The 22,569-nt window shown below is 40.3% G+C and overlaps 1 protein-coding gene and 1 non-coding gene across 4 annotated transcripts in view; both read left to right on the forward strand.

Annotated features, from left to right (window-relative positions):
• Positions 1-22,569, forward strand: part of FRY (FRY microtubule binding protein) — a 364,076-nt gene that overhangs the window by 102,036 nt on the left and 239,471 nt on the right. The window lies entirely within an intron of this gene.
• Positions 10,597-10,671, forward strand: TRNAD-AUC (transfer RNA aspartic acid (anticodon AUC)). Its single transcript has one exon. It is a non-coding gene; the product is annotated as a tRNA-Asp (tRNA).

A 22,569-nucleotide genomic window follows, 5' to 3' on the forward strand; every position in this document is an offset into this window, starting at 1 on the left:
AGGGGATAAGACTCATATTACCTGTCTTAAGAGGATTTCTCTTGTCAAACATATTTGTATTCACTTGAACAGGCTCGGTGACCCATGTAACTAAGTCACATAGAGAACAAAGCTTGCTCTGGGACAACCCAGGGAACTTTGTTTACCATCTTCCAATGGTAAGATGGAACAGAGGACAACCTTAAGGGATTAGGAAGTAAGACTGTCTTGGGTTAGCAGACATCCACATTATTTTATATTTTTTTAATACCCAGAGTAGTAGTGATAAGTTCACATTGATTTGGGCAGCATTATTAAATGAGAGGAGCTTGTTTCCACTCAGTTTATAGGAGAACTATGCCCCCTTTACAAGATAATTTAATTACAAGACCAGAAACGGATCAGAGGGTTATTATAAAGGGTATACATTATCCATACTATAAATTAATAAATTCTCTTCTATAATGCATTTAAATAATTTGTTTTATAAAAATGTGACACACTTTTCAGGAAGCTTTCAACTCAATTGTATAAAGAAATATGTGTAATATCTATACTGTCCTTCCTAACACATTTACTATCTTTTGTCATGTTTCTGTTCTCTTTCTGTCTCCATTCTTAGCTCTTTCAATAGAAGAGCTGAATTTTCTATTTTTTTAAAATCTCCCTGAAACATTTATCTAATGATTGCTGCCCACAGTGGGTGTTCAGGAAGATGCTTCTGCCCTACCCAGAGCTGTGTCATTCTTTCCCCTCCTCCACTAGCTGCGTGTGAAGCTGGGTCAATAATTTAGTCACCTGTACATCCTAGAATATTCCCTGTGGAGTGGGATAAAATAGGAGCTGATCCCCCAAAGCTCTACTGTTTTAAGGACCTTTCTGGAGTCTAGAACTGCATCCCTGCAGTAGTTCTCTCATCCACTGGTCCATTTTCTCCTGTTAAACACTGAGATGCTCTGGAACATCCTGTGTCTTCTTGTTGATGGTGCCTCTGTCATGTTTTAGCCCCTTGAGTTTCATGATCAAGCCTACACGCTCAAGCATGACCCTGAAGACCCGGTCTGGCCCTGTGCTCAGATGGAAGGGTTTGTCCCTGTCCCGGGCCTTTCTGTGCGCTGTTCCAGCCACACGGAGCCACTGATGCCCTCTGCCCCCGCTGTCCTTCTGTTGGTGTGGGTCTCCACACGGGCTTCCTCACCCTCCCACCTGGCTTTTCTCTGTCATATTCTTTTTCAAGGCTGAGCTCAAATGTCACCTTCTCTTTCAAACTGTCCCTTACAGTCCCAGCCCCAGATGATTTAGCTGTAGCTCACCTTTTGTTTCATAGGTCTTTGCACATTGTGGTGTTTAATGCTGCATGTATCTCTTACTAAAACCACCCTCTCTACTCAGGCTTCAAGCCTTCTGAAGGCAGAAACTGTGAAGCCCATGAATGAATGAATGAATGAGTGAGTGGGTAAAGGAATGAATGGATGCTTTTCCTTAACTGCCTGGTCTGCCTTAACCGTCAGTAACGCGCACAAAGCTAAGCTGTTCCCTGAGAAGTGGTCGTCTTCCTTAGAATCAGTTTTCCAGTGAAAGTGGCCTCTTTTCCTCTCTCCAAATCCCTCCTCACCTGGGCTCCAGTTGTTTCACTCTTGCCTTAGTCTATCCCATTTCAAGAGGATTTTTTGCTTATATTATTAGCTACGTTAAATCCTTTGCAGATTTAAGTAAGTGACTAGCATAATGCAATATCCTCTAAGCATCATCTGAGCTAAATAAAATCTCTTTCCATCAAAGGCTGCATCATTTTTTCCACTTCCCTTTCCTCACTTACTGTAGCCTGGGCAAAACCAACGTCGGCTCTTCATGTGTCCATCAAGTTGCCCAATGTTTTGAGTCAGTCTCCTTTATTAACTTATTTTCCTTCTGCATCCATGATTGGCTACAGTTATTTGACAGTTTCTTTTTGGCTAACATAGATTTACAAAATCAAAACTTTCTAAATCACTTTGCTGTTGCTGGTATCATTAGGCATGCTGCAGTAGCAGTGAAGGTAATTGTTGTTTTGTGCAAAAATAGGGAAGAATTAAGTAGAAAGAATGAAGAAAAGAGCCTTGACAAAAAGAGATGACCATAAGCTTGTCAGAGGATAAAAGTGAGTTTCCTAAAATTATTAATATAGTGACAAGTATATGCAACCTTTGCATCAAATCATTGGGTATAAAGTCTTATTCCTAAGAAAGTGCATCACAATGTTGGTTCTTTGATGTTTGGAATGGGTTGTTTACATGATGGAGCAACACAACAAATATCTCAGGAATAACCAGCTTCACAGCCGACAGCAAACTCCTTAGGGCGAGGACTTTATACATTTGGCACAATTTACTTTTTGTGTATCAGTGCTGCATAAATATTTAATAACAGTTCCTCCCACACCTATTCCTGGCAAGTCGAGCCTTCCTGACTTGTCACGTCCTTAATCAAATATGTATTTCCACATTAGTCACTTGAGGTGTGGTGCCACTTGTAGGCTGGGTTCTCCGGGATGATGCCATCTCTTGGGGTGTGCTCTGGGTGACTGGAGTAGAGATTAACAGCTGTGAACATCAATCAGCACTCTATCTTTTCCTTTCTTGAAAAAAATCTCTTCCTTTTTAGAGTTCAGTGACTGACAGAGTGAGCTTTATTTTCCCCTAAAGGTAAAAGAGTCACCTTTGTTGCCTTTACACCAAGACCTGGGCTTCTTCCTCCAGGCTCTGTAACTAACAGCTGGACCCTGGGCAGCCCACCAGACCTCTCCTGAGGTCCGCTGGCTTGTCTGAAAGAAGATCCTCCTGGGCTAATCATAAATGTTGATTCTGGCCCCAGAGTTTTAATGTACTGCTTATTTCCAGATGTAACAGTTGTGCTTACTTGCTCAGAAAAACAAATTAGCTCATTTCTAAGTATCTTTCTAGTGAATGCGAGAAACATGCTACTGCTTAAATATTTCATCTGTTGTCTGACTTTAAGAGGAATTTACCCAATATTCATTATTTAGACAAAGAGAGTCCTTATGGCAATGGATTAGAATTCCAAAGTGCATGCATACAGAGCAGCATAGCTATTTAATTATGTAAATTTTAAAAGAACAACAAAATATAAAGTGATCAGAAAGAACAGAATCTATTGGCTCTGGGAGACAAAAGTCTGCTAATCGTGTGAACTCCGTAAATTCTATGTATTCTGTGGATATCTTCTTTTGTAGTTACCATGGGAATTATGTAAAACATCCTAAAGTCATAACAATCTCTTTAAAACTGATAACAACTTAAGTTGCATGCAAAACCTCTGCTCATTTACATCTCTGCTCCACCTCCAGTTTCCACTATTGATGTCACGAATTACATCTTTATACATTGTGCACCTGTTAATATAGATTTATAGTCATTGTTTATGCTTTTGTTTTTTAAATGCTATTAAAAAATGAATGGCAAATTTACAAACCAAAATTACTAAAATTCGTTTTTATATTTGTCCATATATTGACCTTTACCAGAGGACTTCTATTTTCATATGGCTTGAAGTTACTATTTAGTATCCTTTTGTCTCAACTTTAAAGACTCCCTTTAGCATTTCTTTCAGGGCACATTGTCTAGTATTAACTCCCTCAGCTTCTGTTTACCTGGGAATGTCTTAATATCTCTCTCATTTTTGAAGAACAGTTTTGCTGGATGTAATATTCTCAGTTGACAGTTTTTCTTTCAGTTCTTTAAACATGTGATCCTATTGCCTTCTGACCTGGAAGATTTCTGCTGAGAAATCCACCAATGACATTATTGACAGTTCCTTGTTTGTAATGAGCCACTTTTCTCTTGCTGCTTCCAAGATTCTCTCTTTGTGTTTGACTTTCTACTGTTTGATTATAATGTGTCTCTGTGGGTTTATCCTACTTAGAGTTTGTTAAGAGTCTCGTATGTGTATATCCATGTCTCTCCTCAGATTTGGGACACTTTCAACATTTTTTTCTTCAAATAAATTCTCTGCCCCCTCTCTCCAATCCTTCTGGCACCCCCATAATGCGTATATTCCTCTGCTTGATGGTATCTCATAAGTCCTGTAGGGTCCTTTCACATTTCTTCATTCTTTTTTCTTTTTGTTCCTCACACTCAGAGTTATCAGATGACCCATCTTCAAGTTTTCTGATTCCTTTTTCTACCTGTTTGAATTCACTGTTGAACCCTTCTAGTGAATTTTTGAATTCAGTTATTGTTTTTATCAGCTCCATGATTTCTGTTTGGTTCTGTTTTATAATTTTTAGCTCTTTGTTGATGGTCTCATTTTGTTCATGCATTATTTTCCTAAATGGGCTTACTTCTCTGTCTGTGTTCTCCTTTATCTCACTGAGCAAACTTAAGAAAATTATTTTAAAGTCTTTGTTAAATAAGTCTAAGACCTGTGTTTCTTCAAGGCTGGTTTCTGGAGATTTATTTTGCTCCTTTTAATGGACCACGTTCACCTCTTTCTTTGTATGCCTTGTGATCTTTTGTTGAAAACTGGGCATCTGAGCTAACCATCTTCTCACGCAGTCTTTGGGGCTTGGCTCTGCACCAGGGAGGCTCTGCACTAACCAGCCTGGAATGAAGGCTGAGTCCTCTCAGACTCTCCCCTGCCCCTGTGCAGATGCTTCATTCCCCCTCCAGTTCTCCTGTATACATGGCTGCTTTTCAATCTCTTAATTTTCCTGAGAGTCTTATCCCTGCTCATTCTCAGGACCTTAGATGTTCTGTTGTATTCCTCTGCCTGCAGTCTCTTGCCCCCAGGTGCCCACGGGTCTGCAGTCTCCTGAAGTTGTCCCAGGCCACTGAACTCACCACTGCTTTCAGCAGCCTCCAACCTGATATTCAAAACATGTCACCATTCCCATCAATGCTCTGAGTCACGTCAGAAAGGACAGTCCCTCAGACAAGCCAGAATGTCACAAGCAAGTTCTACTCTTTCCTTCTGTCCTGAAGGAGGGACTGGAAATTGAATGGCCACCTCCTGACCACATCATGCTGCACTGGGGAGGGTGGGGTCAGGGCAAGCAGAAATGCCACGGATGTCCCATTGTTTTGAGTGTGGCTTTTTCTTGGCAAGGTATTCGCTTGCTTGCTGCGGCTTCTTAACTGGTTCTAGACTTCCCATAAAGCTACTTTGGTCCATATGTTGTTGTTGTTCGTTTGGTATTTCCATGGGAGAACGAGGGCCTGGAGCTTCCTCGTCTGTCATCTTGCTGATGTCACCCTTGTTAATAAGTAACATAACCCAGGGAGGAAGAGAGGCACATAATAAGAATGACATAAACAGCTTTGTGTTTTTGAAAAAAAAATAACTCTTAAGATTACACATCCTTGTACAAGCGAAAATAAACTTCAGAGCCAGAGGAACCATTGGAAACTTGCGTATTGGACTAGGTGATAAATGGCAAGGGCCTGAACTAAGACAGAGGCATACATTCAGGAGACATTCAGCAGGGACGGTTCTAAGGCTGTACAGCCTGTTGAAACATGGGCCAGGGATGTGAAGGCAGAAGAAATATGGAATCAAGAAGGAGACAAGTAGGTCCCAGTAACTCTGATTTTAGGCAAGTTTCTTAGCCGTTCTAACTTCATTTCCTCATGTGTTAAGTAGGACAGTTGTGAAGATTAAAAGAGATAACACGTGTCAGTGCCTAGTATATTGTAGGCGACTAATAATGGTTAGTTTCTTTTTTTCCATCCCCCCACCTCTCACCAGCATTACCAGATTATGCAGCTTAGTGGATGGTGATGTTACTAACTAAAATGGAGCATCGGAAAAATGCAGACCAATCTTCTAAATCTCTGGGTGTGCTGGGTTTTTTTAAAACTCCTACTCTTTAGTAATAATAATACACAGTAGACAGGCTCTATATAAGGAAGTGTTTGCATTTATGTTTATCTTTCTCAAACAAGCCGTGCTAAGTGTCCTTAAATTATTATCTGATTCCGAGAATATTCCCCTAAAATTAGGCAGGAAGCAGGGTCACTTTTAGCATACTGGTTGATTCCAGGTTGTTCAGTAAATTCGGAGCAAAGTGATAAAAATAATTTCTGTCTTCTGGCTCTTGAGCAAATACTTTGTTATCAACTCTGAGGCTTTTAAAAAAACTTCTGTGAGAATCTTCTCCAAATGGCTCTAATTTGACAGATTTACAGCCCTGTAAATATATGTGTGCATTCATGATGACAGTTTAAATGTTATGTTTAGAGATTATGAAAGGAAAATAGAAAAAGGAATTTCAACTGGCCCTTTTTTCCCCTTAGAGCTCTGACCTTTTTATAAATCATGTTTCCATAGGCCAAGATTCAAATTGCTATCACTACTAGAGAATGTCAGTTTTCATGAAGCTACTATTTTATATGGACTATGCATCTAAGCTCAACAAATCATAGACTAGTAGCTTGTAAAAGATGACAAAGAACGATTCAGAAACCTATTTTTGAGATATTCTAGAGTAATCAGGATGGTGTGTTTAACCCTTGATAAATAACACTATACTTAAGATCTAGGCATCAGATTTTAGAAGATGATCTGTTCTGTATCCAAATAGTCCATCCTGATGGAAGAAAAGTCTACTGGCTTGTAAAATATGAAATCTGAAAAGTTGCAATGACCCAGGCTTCTTGCTGGAGAGTGACGTAAGCAGTTGGTGCAAGTGTACCCCTGAGTTCTTCCCTCTAAGTCAGATCCCATTTCCCACACCACCAAGAAATGGAATTTTCCAGAGTCCTGTGTTTGGTTAGTCATATTATATGTTTTGAATTGTTTTCAAGAAAAACGAAAGCTATAAAAATATCAAGTAGCATCATCTAATTCTTTTCGGCTCATCCCATAGCTATGGTACATTTCCTGCATCTCATTTCTTATCTAGTGAAATAGCCAAATAGGCCATCACATGTCACGTCCCGTGGAGAAAGGAACAACCACATTTTGGGGGTACTGAAAATGATGAAACACTGGTGGAATTCTCACTATAATTCATTGTAATGTGCTGGGAGAGATTTTTGTTTAGCAAAGCCCTGCTAGCTGGAAAGACACAATTGTTCAGTGAGTGATGTCTTTACCTATTTTAACGTGTGATATTGTGTTATGCAGAGATTTGGCTCCAGCAGATCATAGGGCTGCATTTCTCAGAGGTGCCAAATGGACATGCACAGACACAGAGAATAGTTACGCTCCTAAAGCCTTGTCTCTTCAGAGGCTGGCTCAGATGATAACGTTGCCTCACAAAGTCCTAATGTAATTGAAGCAGGTGCCCATCTGGATAACTGCTGACTTCCCAGACTCGCCTCCGCGCTCCAGGCACACTGAACTCCCAGCAGTCACGCCTTTTCCTTCACCCTGGGCATCTCCGACACCACCATTCACATGCGTCCCCTCCCCTTCACGCTGTCCCCAATGGCTGAAATAGGCTTCTTCCCTCCCCGCTCCACCAGTGCCCGCTTTGTCCTATATTCCAGGCTCCAGAACTTGGCTTAGGCTCGAGCCCTTCTGGGAAGCTGCCTCGACTTCCATGTTGAGGTGGGTCTCCTTCTAAGCGCTCCCGAGAGCCCTCTGCAAACCCTGGTTGTAGCGTTCTAGCCCTTTGCTTATTTTCCCCATTGGATAGTGAGCTTCTTGAGGATCAAAACCATCAAACTTGTCTTTTTATTAACAACACCGAGAATACTGCCTGGCACCTGGGGCGGAGGGGAATGCAACAAACATGTGTGGAATGAGTAAGCAGACAAAGGAATGAGTGATGTCATCCTGGTCTGTAAATGAAAGATTTACAAGAATTGTAACTAACTCTTACTAAGTTTTTTCCATGGGCCAGGCGTGGTGTTGCGCTTTTTGAGAAGCATCCACTCATGTATTCCCTTCAACAACTCTATGAGACAGATATCTTTATTTTCCCCATTCTAGGAATGAGAAAATTGAGACACAGAGAGTTAAATGACCAAGATCCCACCATGCCAACAGATTTCAGCCTTTGATTTGTTGAGCCCTTTACACTCAGTCTGCCCTGTGGGGAGATGCCCCCAGGCCCAACAACTCAGACTAAGAGGACAGTCAGAGGAAGACCGCATAGTCTGAGCCTTATTACAATACAGAATAAAATCTGGTGAAAACTGACATCCACCATGGCTGCAAATGGAGGTCAAGGGGGAAGTTGTCAAAAAAGGGGCCACATGCACGTGAGATGAGACGTCTGTGTGGAGCAGAGGGAGTAGCCCAGACTGCAAAACCTGCCTGCATCCTTTTGGTGGTCCTTGGGGACTTTGTGCTGAAAAACTCAGAAATTTAAAACAGAAAACAAAGACCTGTCAGCTGGTGTCACTGCTGTCTGCTTCCTGGCGTGGGGGCTCCAAAGCCACCTTAGATCTAGAGAGGAGACTGTTGTCTCCATGAGGTCAGGGTCATTTCTGCTTTTGTACTTTATGATTAACACCGTATGTCAAGCCTTTAGCACAATACTTGACACGTAACAGGTGCTAACTAAGTATTTGTTTGAAAGAAGGCATAGGTGGGGTAGAGAGCAAATGCTTTAGAATCAGAAAGATTGAGGTTGGAAGCCTGTACCTGTCACTGATTAACTCTCTGGCCTTGGATAAATGACTTGACCTCTCAGAGTTTCAGTTTCCTCGTGTGAAATGAGGACAATATGATTCACCTTACCTGGTGGTTTGTATGTTGCTTGGGTGTGTAATGATCAGTAGGGCAGAGGGCATCACACGGCGGGTGGGGGGAACCCACGGATTGTGCATGGCAGAACAGTGACTTGCGCACGACGTAAACAGGTAAGAAGACGGGGCGGAAGGATGCAAGAAACAAAACTTCACGTAAAAATAAGTAAGCCGCAGAAAATTAGGAGTGACGTGTGACTAGAATGTTCCCTAAATGCAACAGAAGGGGAGAGAACCAGCTTTTCTAATCCTTACTAAACTGATTAGTTATTTCCCACTTATTGACTTTTAGGCCCCGCTATGGGTAATCTCATTTTTTTCATATTGGTTTCTTGTTTACCTCTAGAAAAGTTTTAATAATAACTCATATAAATAAGAAACCGATTTTATAATATAGAGATTTGCAAGGACTGTCTTTAGGAGATTCTGCCATTTTTTTAGAACACAAGAAACTTATTTTGAAACTCTCATATGGTCTCCCAAAGTGCTTCCTAGAAATCTTTTTAGAACATTAATTTGGCAGAAAATAGACATCACAATTTGGTAAGAAGCCTAGAATCCTCGTTTGTCCTTTGTTTGGGGGATAGTGTACTCCATTTAGGCGTGTGTGTGTGTGTGTGTGTTTGTACTTCAGTAAAATAGTGTTACATATTACAGATGTTGGCTGAGTACTCTTAAATAAACAAAAGCTAAGTAAGAAACAGCAGCACAGTCATCCAACTATGCTGACCTGTTCCTCCTTACTCTCCTGTCGTTTCATATTCACAGATAGCTGTTAAGAATTTCTTTCTGATTTTCCAAGCACTCTTCCATCATTTAAACAGCACCTCCAATCTAATCAAGTCTGAACACTGATTGGGGAGAAACCTGTCCACTTGCATGTAAACCTCCAAGTTCTCCATCATGGGTCGGGACACCAGCTTCCTTGATTCTCCCAAGAATGGATGTGCCTGTCCCTTTAACTCGTAACATAGCTTCCCTTTATGCTATTTGTGGTTTATATCACTGTACGTCTTTTTTCTTTAAATTAAAAAAATAATTATGAAGTGCTTCAAAAACAAAAGAATTTCAAAAATATGGTATCAGACACCCACCCTCAAACTAAAACAGATGCTAATAAATTAAGGAATTAAACCTTGCAGGTGCAGCTAAATCTCCATCTCTGTCCTTTCCCCACTTCTCCTTCCGAAGAGATAAGCATGGTTCCTGGCACTGGGGGACTTCATTTCTATGAAATGTCTCAATAATTCTACTATATATGTGTATATATATATATATATATACCCCCTCAAAACTCTACTTTGTCATAAGTCCAAAGTCGTATTTCTTATCTCCACACTGGCCAAGCCCCTAGGTTCCCGAGAGCAGCCACTGTGCCCTGATACCACCTCCCAGGGCCACTGTCATGTCACCTCACGTCTCACCGGTTTTCAGTCCCTGGGGCATTTTGGGAACCCTGTGATGTCCCCTTCTCTCTTACAAACTTAGCTATGTGTGTAAAAGTAAACACTTTAGCCAGCATATCTGAGTGGCTTTAACAGGAATGTTTTCGGGTGCTGTTCCAGAAAGCAGAAGTTCTAACTTGAGTTTCACAGACCCATCACTTTCCTGAAGTAGTTCTCTCACGCCTTGTGTTGCTGCTTTGATGGGACTGTGCATAACAGGTACTGTGTCTCCTATCAGTGTGGATTAGGGCCCTTGTATCTGGAAGAGTGAGTCTCCCAGACCTATTTTCTCCACCACCTCTGAACTATAAGATTCTGTGACTCTTAGGAACTGTAACATGAATGACAAGTACTTAGCACGTGACAAAATTTTTTTACAATAATGTGAACTAAATGTTGGCATAATACTGCATAAAATATTTTATACCAAGCTTAAAAAAACAAATTTCATTCCCTTTGTTAAGAATATTTCCTAGAGGGGAAGGATGTAGCTCAAGTGGTAGAGTGCATGCTTATCATGCATGAGGTCCTGGGTTCAATTCCCAGTACCTCCTCTAAAAATAAAAGAGCAAACCTAATTACCTCCCTCCTCCTCCACTAAAAAAGAAAAACTTCCTAGAAGTGACCATACATATCTTTTTTAGAAAATATGTATGGTCATGAAGGAAAATGACTTGCTTAATAAATGTGGATGTCGGTTTTAGCAAATTACCTCAAAAGTGTGCCTTCTTTTCCTTGACGGTGGGTATTTTGTGATCTTTTTCTTAATAAAGCTTCTTTTGCCCTCATCCATTCCTTAGTCAAGACCACTGCCAGGTTTTTAATCATAAAGTCACTTCCTTCATGGGTTGAGGGAGGTGAATCCTGACTGATTACTGGAAGGATAAAACTAGAAATCTCAGTTCAGTAAAGTTTCACCCGAAACATTCTGTTCTGAAAGAGTCATCTTTTCTTCCAGAAAACCTGGCGTGGGACTCTGTCCCCTGGGCCAGGTTACACCTATGTTTTCCAATGTCTCTAATGCTTGGCTACAGTGTACGTGTTGTTCACTTAAAAGCCAGTAAAACTGAAGGTACACAATGGGCTCTTAGCCAGACTGAGGACTAACACTGAGTAATTTAAAATTCTTCCTGATCAAACGTGTCTTTGTGAGATTGGCGGAGATAACTTGTTCCTTGGGCTATCCAGCCGGGAACCACGCACCGATGCACCGTCCCAGATGGTCAGCCTGAGCTGCCCCCGGGGGTTGCATGATGTGTCGTTTACATGCCCGGGGCTTGGGGACCCCTGGCCATGCCTCTGCCAGCTCCCTCTTCCAGACACAAGTCTGTACTCAGTTTCAAACCATGACTAAACGCCTTTGTGTTTTAAGAATATAATGGGATACTTATATTTCTCCATTATGTAGACGGGATTGAAATACATTTTCTATCAGTTGGCGGGGGATGGACATAAGCATAGGAAAACTGACTATGACGGAAAGTGAAGGACCTGTTAAAAGGGAAGTGTGGTGGGATAACCCTGGCAAATGATTCTGGAAGTTTCAAAGAAGTCTTGAGGTGGAAGTCTGTCAGTCCCGAGAGTCTGGAGGAAAGGTGAGCCCTTTAAGGTCCTTGTCACGCAGGAGTTGTAATTGGGGCTCTCTCTTGGAGTGCAGGAAAAGAGTTCATGTGACGTCCAGACCAAGTGACAGGAAACCTGGATTCCAGTCCTGGCTCTGCCTCACAGTGCCGTCGTGTGACGCAGGGCAAGACCCAGACCCTGTGGTCCACGGTCTCCTTTGTCTGGACTTCTGCCGAGGTTGGAGTGATGACCTGTGGTTCTTTTTGTCTCTGAAGAGCTTGCAGATCCTTTCCAAATACAGCCGATTTTAACTGTCTCCTGTACTACAGGTGCACCTGTGGTGGAAGTCTGGGACACATCCGCCGCCTTCATCTTCAGAGACACACTCTCTTCACCTCACTGGCTTACATGGGATTGAGTGACCTGCTCCTCTGTTCACTGGAAGCCATGTTGTTTCCTTGAGATTCACTCCTCCGTGGCTTTACATTAGTTGAATGCTGACGTTAACTTTTTTACTTCTCTATTTTAGTTTAACTACTAGGGGCATCTATTAATGATATTTCAACCTTCCTACCATGCCACTGACCTGCATCTAGGTCCGTTCATTTGTTTGTGTATTCATTCAACAAACATTAAGCTTCTCCAGTGTTCCAAGCCCTGCAAAGGCTGGGATTGAGGTTGCAGAGTGGACAAGCATGTGTTCTGTCGTAATAATCACAACATTGTGTACTCTATTCCAATAAAAGCCAACGCAGTGTCATGAGACCACATAGGAAGCAGCTCTTTGCTCTATTACGTTCCTGAAACAGAAGATCTTGTCTCCTGACCCTTAAATCCACTACTAACCAATAAACCATATTCTGATCAGAACTCTCTGCTTGCTTCCATATTATTGAACAATTTTCCTTCTGCTTCATATTCTGGTTAGTCACTGAAATGCACCTAGTCACTTACTTCTCTGTCCCCACGTAGTTTCTTCAGAAAATGGCACTTACATTTATTTCTGTTTTCTCAAATGGGTATCAGGTGGAAAATGTTGAGAAGAGTCAGCTACATTTGGAAATCACTCCACAAAGAAAAGTTGCTCTCTAAGGTATTGTACTTACTAGTAAAGACATAATAAAAATTAGAGATAAAAATGTAGTAGTTAGCCAATTATATTTAGAGTTGGTTTATTCAAATGTATTTTTGTTCTTAATGGCCTACCCTAGAGGTGTTTGAATGCCTCAGTATTTGAATGTCCAGAGATAACCTGGAGATGTGAGATTTGTTCAGAGTGTGGCTAGAAATCAAGGGCGTGAATCTGTGAAGAGGAAAAGCAGAAAAAGAAATCTGCATAGAGGTATGACGAACGATGACAACGAAATACCGTGTTTTTCTGAAAAGAAGACAACCTCTTTATCTACATAGTTTAATTGGAAAAAGGGGGTGCACTGAAATTTGAGAAAATCAATATGTCTTGATGAAAGGAAGCAGTTGAAGGTTAACATGTTTATTGATAGTTAAACACAGCATAGAATTAGTTAGATTAGAATTAGATTCAAACAATTTAACCAAAGTAAAAGCGAGGAAGAATGTTAAGATAGAAAACACAGTGCCTGTAGTGCAAGTTATACAGAAACGTGAGGTACATAAGCTGAAGACAGTAATCGCGTCACTTGTCGGAAGGACTAATGCCGCAGACGCCATGCGTTGGAAGGCAGGTGGGCAGTGGCCTGAGCTGTCCTTTCTTCCAACCCGGGAATGAGTAATACCTGCCGTGTGTCTGTTGGATTTTAAATGGTTCTCTGACCTCTTCTAGAAATTTTCAGAAATGAGGTGTTTTCTAATCTGAAAATCGGATTACATTCTCTAGGTCTTCTAGTTGCAAGAATCTTCCTCATAGTGCACCCTCCTGTGCCATCTGCCTGGCTCTGGGCTCTGAAGATGCGCGAGGCCAACCCGTTCTTTCTTCATTGTGACAGCCCTTTGTGAATACTTGAAGAATCTGGACGTGCTTTTTCCGAGTTGCTCTTCTCAACCTCAGTATCTCCCAGTTTTCAAATCATCCTTCATAGGAGCTTGTTTCCATACTTTTCAACATCCTGGGCCTCAGTTCCTCAAGGTTCCTTTGAAACTGTGGGGCTGACACCTCTGACAAGGTCTGAGCTTTGCTTGAAGGGCCAGTGGGCTCTTATTCATCCAGCTCAAGGTTATGTTTCATTTTGAAGGGTAGTCCTATCATGTTATTGTTTATAAAGAGAGTTTAGTATTTTTATTCCCAACCTTTCTGAGCCTTGGGTATATCTATTCTAGGGTTTTTTGTTTGTTTTATTTACAGACACTAATTGAGCACCATGCTGTTTCAGGTGCAGTGTCAGGCCCTGGGGGCAAAAGATGGATTAGATTCTGACTGGAGGATTTTATGATGTCTATGTGGGAGTGACAGACACATAAAAAATAATTACAATGTGACGTGTGATAGAAATGTGAACTCGTGCTCTAAGAATCTAAGAAAAGAAATGAACTGCCTGGGAGGTGGGTAGGGACTAGTAAAGACTAACCATTCATGCCTTCATTCAATAAATAAATGTTTTCTGAGACTCTACTGTATGCGAGACTCATAGACACTCATGTGTATGATTCTGAATCCTCCAAGTATGGTATCAGGTCGTATTTTTCTGGTTTATCTCTGAAAGTTTAATGAAAGATTGTGAGAACTTCCTTGCTATGTTCCCTTGGTCTTTTCATCTTGTAATACAAGAAGAGGTTAATATCGTGAATAACTATTGGTTCCTAACGATTACTAATTTCTTTTCAAAGTACTGAAAAACTACTTGTTTTATAACTTGCTCTTGGATTCGAATATCAAGTAAAACCCATGTTGTAGTTTTACAGTTTCTAGAATATGCTTCTCCCCTTTCTTTGGAATTTACCATTTCTTCCCTTTGTTGTAATTTCTCCAAGACCAATAAAGGCAGTTTCATGATCACGTCTACATTTTCTCCAGATGCTCGTTTATGATTTGTTTGGCTGTGAGGACTGGAACTCAAAGTGGCTGGGTGCTCTCTTACTATCTCTTCCTTACACTAGGCATTTATTCCGTCTAACTCATGTTGTAATTTTAAAATTAAGTTTACTAATTAAGACAACAGACAGAAAATACTTGTGAGGAATTCAGTACTCTGACCACAGTATTGAATCCATCCCTCTTTCATTCAGTGGGTATTTATGAGTGTGAGTTGGGATCCAGATGCTGGCTTTGGATGTACCTGAAAAGAAACATCTTTAGCTCAACAATTTGTACTTTTATGCCCGTAGCTGTGGTTCATTCTGGGCTTCTAGCCTTCCTGCCACAGAATGCACAGATTTGGGTTGCTTTCATGTTATTTCTTCATTAAGCTTCTGTACCTCTGCTTCTGAAGTCCCAGTGTCTTTATATGTTTCTGTTTTTATTTTTCGTAAGGATCATTGGGGGCGTGGGTTCAGAATATTTTTTAAGCTCTATTCCTTTTAATCTCCCTGGCCAAAAAAAAAAAAAAAGTACTCATCTTTTCTTTGAAATAGTAACAAAGGATAAGAAAAAGACTATAGGCAAATTGTTGGGGGAGAACATTACACGGTTAACGTGTAAATAATAAGAGAATAAACAATGGTCTAGGCACTGCACTCGGTCGAAGCTAGTCTGTACGCGGCTGTGAGTTGTGAGGGGAGCTCCCTGTCTTAAATATGCTTGATCTTTTTTCTTTAGTGCTTAACTTATTTTTTGGATATACATTTTTAGTATAATACCTATTCACATGATGTAAAACATAAGAAGTATAAAAACTACACAGTGAAAAGCTGCCCTCCTTTTCCTACATCCCGTCCGTCCAGTTCCCGTCCTCTCTTGCCCTGCTGGTGACCACAATTATTGTTTTCTTTATCCATACATAAGTAAATATGAATACAGATTACCTCTCTTTTACACAGAAGGTAGCATATTATAAAAATCGTTTTGAACCTGCTTTTTTACACTTAATATATCATAGCTCTTTCTCCATGTCAGTACACAGAGAAGGTCTTTGCTGTTTCTTAAGGATACATGTATTCCATCGATACGTGTACTATTATTTACTTACCTACAACCCTACTGATGGACATTTAGGTTGTTTCCAACGTTTCATTATGACAGACAGTGCTGTAGTGAATAACCTGGTGTATGTATTATTCCAAGTATAAGCCAGTATAGCTGCAGAATCTGTTTCCAAAAGTGGAATTATGTGTATTTGTAATTTGGATAGAAAGTTGCCAATAATATGGATCCGCCAATCACACAAGAGTAACTGTTTTCCCATAATCTCACCAACAGAAGTTTTGTCCAACTTAATTTACTGCTAAAGCTTATTATAAACAGATTTTATAACTAACAGATTTTTTAAGTCTTCCCTGATGCCTACAGCTATGACCTTTCTTCATACCCTTTGTGGAGAACATACCACTGCTCACCTCATTTTCCCTAATTTCAGAGCGTAAGTTGCCCCTTGTCATCCTCTCGCCTCAAGCTTGCATATGCAACAAGGATCATGTTTATCAAGGTGTTTTTCTCTTTTGCGTTGCCTTATGTTCAAAATACCCCTGTTGTGCAAGGGATATGCCTGTAGAGGGTTAGGTTTGTTGTGGCAGAAATGCAAAGTGAAAGAAGGAATTGTTATTTAGCTTTCTAACATCCAAAGCCAAGTTTGTTTTTTTTGTTGAAGAAAGAAAAGGGATTTTTAATATTTTTTAGTTCTCATTGACATATCAAAATTTAGATCTTACAGACTATCAAATGTACTAAAATCTACTTCTAATTTAACACAGCCAAGAAATATCTACCTGTCCTCAGTGAAAATAAAAGGAATTTTGTATGCAGTATACATAAGTATGTGTGTAATATTTTCAGGATGTCATAAGAAATCAACAAAAGGAGTATCACTAGGCAAGGTGGCCAAGTGATTTTAATGAAACAGACCTGGTTATTTAGCGTTTGGATAAGAGATATTGTGCTACAGGGTAAAGAACAAACGTCGTAATTTTAAAAACTGAACTTAAGAATAATAAAAGGCACTAGTCATTTTCTAGGTTTTGGGCCGTCTACACCAGAGGTTCTTTAACACGTGGATTCTTTTTCCACCTTTGACCCATTCAGAATGTTCTAACACTCTGAAAAAGTGGTGCACGATAATAAGAACTGGAGAATGCTAGGGAGGAGGGCAGGGTTCATTGGTTACCGAGTGAAGACAAAGGGCTGATTTGTTGCTCTTTTAGTTGCTAGAAAAGATCATTAAGGCCGGATAGGATGCACGTGGTAAAGGAGGGCACCTGAACAAACAGGTATTGAATTTGGAGAATGCCTACAAGACTCTTCTGGGCTACGTTCCCAGGGCAGACTCAGAAGTTACCTGCCCCTGCCAGGTCCCTACTAATCTCTTCCCCTCAGAAGGGAACATTTTATCCATGGCGGTATGAGGTGCCTCTTGAAAGCTCCAAGTCTGATTTTTTTCCCCTATATGCTTAACTGGTAAAGTGCAAAGTTTTGAGTAATTACATTAAGTAATTTTTGATGATGGAATGAATCCAGTGTTCCCTGAAACTGCCCTCGTGGCCCCATATGAAGGAAAGACTTCACAGACACTTCAGTGTACCTACAACCAAGAAATTGATGTCAGCCTCTAGATTCAGGCTGATGGCTCCTGGAGAGAATGCAACTTCGTGGTGAATTAGAAGACATGTGGGATGCCATCTGTGAAATAAGAAACTGAACACCCTATTTAAATTCTTGGTTTTCTCTTAGCCTTTAATCAGAAATGTAAACAAGGTGCTTGGTATATTGTTCTGGAATAAACCACTGAGGCTTCCTTTGCCTTCTCTTATCATTTTGTACTGATGAAATGTAGAAAATATGCCAAGCGCTGCATCTGCATTTTTCACCACAGGCATTTAACAGAACGTCCGCTTTCGATGTACGTGGACCTGTCAGTTGCACACACTCAGTACCTGCTGCGTGGCAAGTTCAGGTTACCATCTTCCCCATCTTGTACTCTCCTCTAATGAAGCTTCCATTATGCCATTCGAATAGCCATGTTCTGCAAATGAACTTATTTACAAAACAGAAACAGACTCATAGACATAGAGAACAAAGAAGACTTCGTGGGAATTACTTATTTTATACATCTGAATTTCACTTCACTAAGCCTTCGTGGTGAGGACTTAACCCTGCTCAGCCCAGGAATTAGAGGTCTGGCAAACCTTGTTGGAGCTGTCAGAGCCACCAGGGGTTCTCAAATGACCCAAAGGAAGAGGCGGGAATGGCAGAGACCAGTAAATAACAGGAGCAAGAGCTGGTACCAGCTCTGGTTTAATTGGAGAAAATAAAGAAGTGTGATATTATTGACTGTCAAGTGTTGGGGAGCGCTGCATATCTAATATCCTGTAAAAAAAAAAAAACCAAAAAACCACTGCCCACAGAAATAAAAAAATCTAAAACTGCTTTAGAGACATGCCAGGCTCTCTACATGAAGCTCCACATCTTTCCTTGGAGTTTCAAACCCACCGTCCCCCCAGCCACCCTGGTTCCATTGCCGTCCCCTGATGTGATTTTGCTTGGCCGTCTCCCTGCCTTTACTCTGTGGTGACATTGGGCAGTTCGGGATTTTTGATGGGTTCCATGTGTGGGGAAGAACCTTTGACCCTTGACTTCTCACAGACCTATTGCCCATCTCTCTCCTTTCTATCTCCTTATTTCTCCCCCACCCACTACCTCCCAACCCAGTATCTTCCTGCACCACATAAATACTCAATATCTCAGTAAAAAGAATCTCACTTTGCAGCTAATCAAACATTTAAATACCTTGTCATTTCTTTACCTGATACAGTCATTCATTCACCCAATAAATACTCAACAGATACACCAGGCACTATGCTTGGTCCTAGGAATTCAAAGAGGAATAGGCCATGGATCCAAAAAAAAGCCTGCAGTTCTGAAGGAAACTGAGAGAACTAGATTCCCAAGAAGAAGGCTTATCTTTGATTGTGAAAATGATTTGATTTTATGGTTGCTTGTTTATACCTGTTTGGAAGAGTTCCGGATTACAAGTGATGAAAAGATGTTTTGAAAACTTTTTTGCGTTTGCCTCATTGACACAATCTTTGTTTGCTTTAAATATTGAACAATTAATAACTGTTCCTTATCATCCATTGTGGTACTTTACGCCTTTTTAGTAAAAACAATAGTTAAAGGGCCACACACTCTGACGCAGGATCTCTCAAAGTCCCCTTTCTCCGTCCACTGTGTCTTTGAAGCATGAAAAGCCTGAAACAGAATGTCACAGGAGAGATCATTTAGCCAAAGTAGACATTAAACAGCATATGGGTCATAACTTGAGAAAGTCTGGGTATAGGCAAGTGAACATGATTTTTTTTTTCTTTCAACATAGGTGCCAAACGAGGGAAGGACAATACATTGGACAGTATCCCATTAGAACAAAAACTAAGACAACTAAAGGCCAGAGGTTTTATTTTCCCAAGAGATTAAATCTGGATGGGCAAAGATGATGGTGTCCCAAAGGACAGAGACATCCCCTGGGGAGATGCTGAACACGTCTCAAATTAATGTCTCCAGTCACACTTGAGTATTCTTTTGGCTGGAGTATTTTAATAGATATTTATTTTGAAAAAAAAAAAGAGGCATAATAAAATCTATCAATTTAAATTCTGAAATTTCTAGGATATGATTTCAGTTCATTTCCCATGGATTTTACTCTTTTCTATGATGATGTTTAATATGCTTGTCATGAGAAAGAAGTATTTTCTTTTAGGTTCACTACCTGGACAGTGGTAAATAGATGATGTGGAAACTTATCTGACATGATGAAGTACTTTCTGAAATATAAATTACCTTCTCTCCATAACATTTGGTTTATGACTTAAGGATTGCCTATTTATTTTGATTTTCCCAGCCTCTAGAGTTTATGGGGAGAAATATTAGCTCTGACCAAAAAAAAAAAAAAAGTTCCCACACATTATATTGTTTAACTAAGTTTTCACCTTGAATTTTCTACATATGGGTTATGATTTATGCATGAATGGTTCAGCCATTACTTTTGGAATATTTGGAATATGGTTGGTTATATTAAATAGATCTGCCACTGGAACATGCACAAGTTACAGAAAATAATAGTTAGGAATAACATCTTCTATTTGTGTAGCACATTATGCATTCATGTGTAGTTTGATATTCAATTATGAAGCCAAGCATAGGAGTCAAATAATACTATTATCCCCAGTTTGCAAATGAAAAAACTGAGACTCTGAGTGGTTATGTAATTTACTAAGAAACACACCTATCGATGGCAGAGTTCAAACCAAATTGTTTTGACTCCAGATCCAGCATTGAGTCTGTTTTTTCCTTAAAAATTATTACTTTTTCTGTTTCTCTGGGACAGTATGTCTCTGGAATCTGGAGACCTGAATTTCAATCCCAGTCCCACCATTCACTAAACATGTGGCCTAGACAAGGAACTTGACCTCACAAAGCCTTAGATCCTAAGACCATACTGTCCAGATGATGATTGACCTACATCTTGGGATTGTGAAGATTAAGTCAGATCATACTTGTAAAGCTCAAGCATGCAGGGACCACTCAATAAATGTTGGCTGTTTTAATTTTTATTCTCAGAAAAATTCTTAGGGAAATGTTTTAAGAGTTGATATGAGATTTCCACTCTTTGAACTCTCAAGTTTCAGAATGTCTGGCCCAATTCTTCAACATTTTTTCTTGTTTTCCCCACCACTAATACTCTTTGGCAAAGATGTCTAACCATGCACGAGTCCCCCAAACTCCATATTTCTTTCTTTCCCGTGGTTCAATGCACAATGGTTTAGCTAATTGCCCAAGAGCACAGACAAAAACCTAGTAGTAGAGATAAACCTAGAATGTCCTAAGGGTTCATTAGTTAGGCAGCAAAACTCAATTATTTCTATTTGGTGTTCTCTTACCACACTTAGCAATGACCTTGTAATTCCACATGTACCACATTAAGAGTTGGTCCTCTTTTTCCGTTTCTTCTACAGTATGAATTTCTTCTGCTTATAGTTCAATTTAAATGACACTGTTGGGGAAATTCTCAAGTAATAAATCAAAAACTGTCAACCTTACTCTTCTGGAACTACAATTAGATGTATGTTAGAATTTCCCACTCTATCCTACTGATCTCTTAAGTTCTTTCGTATTTTCGGTCTCTTCCTCTGTCTGGGCTGTATTCTGGATCATGTCTTCAGATGTATCTTCCAGTTCACCAGTTCTTTCTTCTGGCTGTATTGAATTTGTTGTTAAATCTATTTCTAACTTCAATTATTGTATTTTTATCTCTAGAAGTTTGCTTCTTTGCCTAATCTATTTGCATATCTTTTAACATTTCTGGTTCCTTGAACATATTCTTCAATCTTGTCTTTTATTTATTTAAACATGGTATATATGGTTATTTTGGAGTCTGTATTCACTAACTCCATTATCCAAAATTCTTGGTGGGGGTCTATTTTTGCTGTCTGTTGTTTCTGTTAATTGTTTTTCATGATACCTTATTTCCTTGTGTATTTAGCTAGCTAGATTGTGTGTGTGTGTGTGTGTGTGTGTGTGAACTACTTATTTTCTTTGGAATTTTGTGTGTGACAGTTCTTTGAACCCAAGGCAATTATGCATTTGTTTAGAGAGGTTTGGCATCTACTTGTACCAGAACACGACCTGAGGGTACTACCCATCAAAGATCACTCCAAATCAGAATTTTGGCCTGAAATACTTTGGACTACCTAAGTGGTGTGAATTTGAGCTCCAAGCTAACATAAAGCTGATTTGTACACCCAGATTTTAACAGAGATTCTTTCCTTCTCTGTTTATTACCTAAATTTGAAAATATACTATTTATTTGGTATTTCCTTGTGTGTAGAGGAGTGGGTGTCATTTTCTATTCACTTACACTAAGGGTGTAGCCCTTTGCAGTCTCAACTTTATGTTGGAGAGGAAGTCAGACTACGCCCCATCCAGGAGCAACCTCTAGACTCTACCAGCACCTGGTGTGGTCATGAATATCAAAGCTAAAGTTCATGCAGTTTAGCAAGTGGCCCAGAGACAGAAAGTCAGTTGCAGTGCTCCACTTAACCATGAGTTCCTTCACCTAGGTTTTAGGTCCAAGAATTTAAATATTTTATCTAGAATGTTTAAGTTGTTTCCAGCAGGAGGGTCAGTCCATGTACCTCTTGTCCATATTGCTCAAAGCAGAAGTCCCTCCCCATATTTTTACTGATTCCATCTTTGTTTCAAATTTGGTATCAATTTGGTAAAACTGGCAACTGGAAGAAAGAAATTGGATCCAATAAAAATCAGAAACATGTGGCTAAGCAGTCAACTGAGTTACTCCTTCTAGACAATTATACAGTTTATGCTCCTGAACTCACTCTACAATCGTGACAGTAACTGTCTTGCCAGGATGGCGACCACACTGGCCCTCGCTCAGAGGAAAGCCTCAGACTGATTCCATGCAGGCTCCCAAGATCCACAGGGCCCTCAGCCTCTGGCTTGATGTGTCCAGAACTGCTGAGTATCAGAGTGAGAGTTGCCCACACTAGAAGGGCAGGCAGACAGTGGGGAAGGATGGGAGCGTTACATGGACTCTTTGGGATACAGTGGAGCTTATCCAGAGAAGTTCAAAGAGAAAGGGCTAAATTGACCAGCAGGTGTTCTCCCCGGAAAGCAACAAGAAAGATAGATCTGGGTTAATGAAGCTTCTCTGCAGCTCCCTAGGCTCTTGCCAGAAGACCTTTCACCTTGACCCCACTGCCCCAACCACGACTTCTACCCCCTCCAGCTACAGTTTTCTGCCCTCCGGCCTCTG

Source organism: Vicugna pacos, chromosome 14, assembly GCF_048564905.1.
Source record: "Vicugna pacos chromosome 14, VicPac4, whole genome shotgun sequence".
Classification (NCBI taxonomy): Eukaryota; Metazoa; Chordata; class Mammalia; order Artiodactyla; family Camelidae; genus Vicugna; species Vicugna pacos.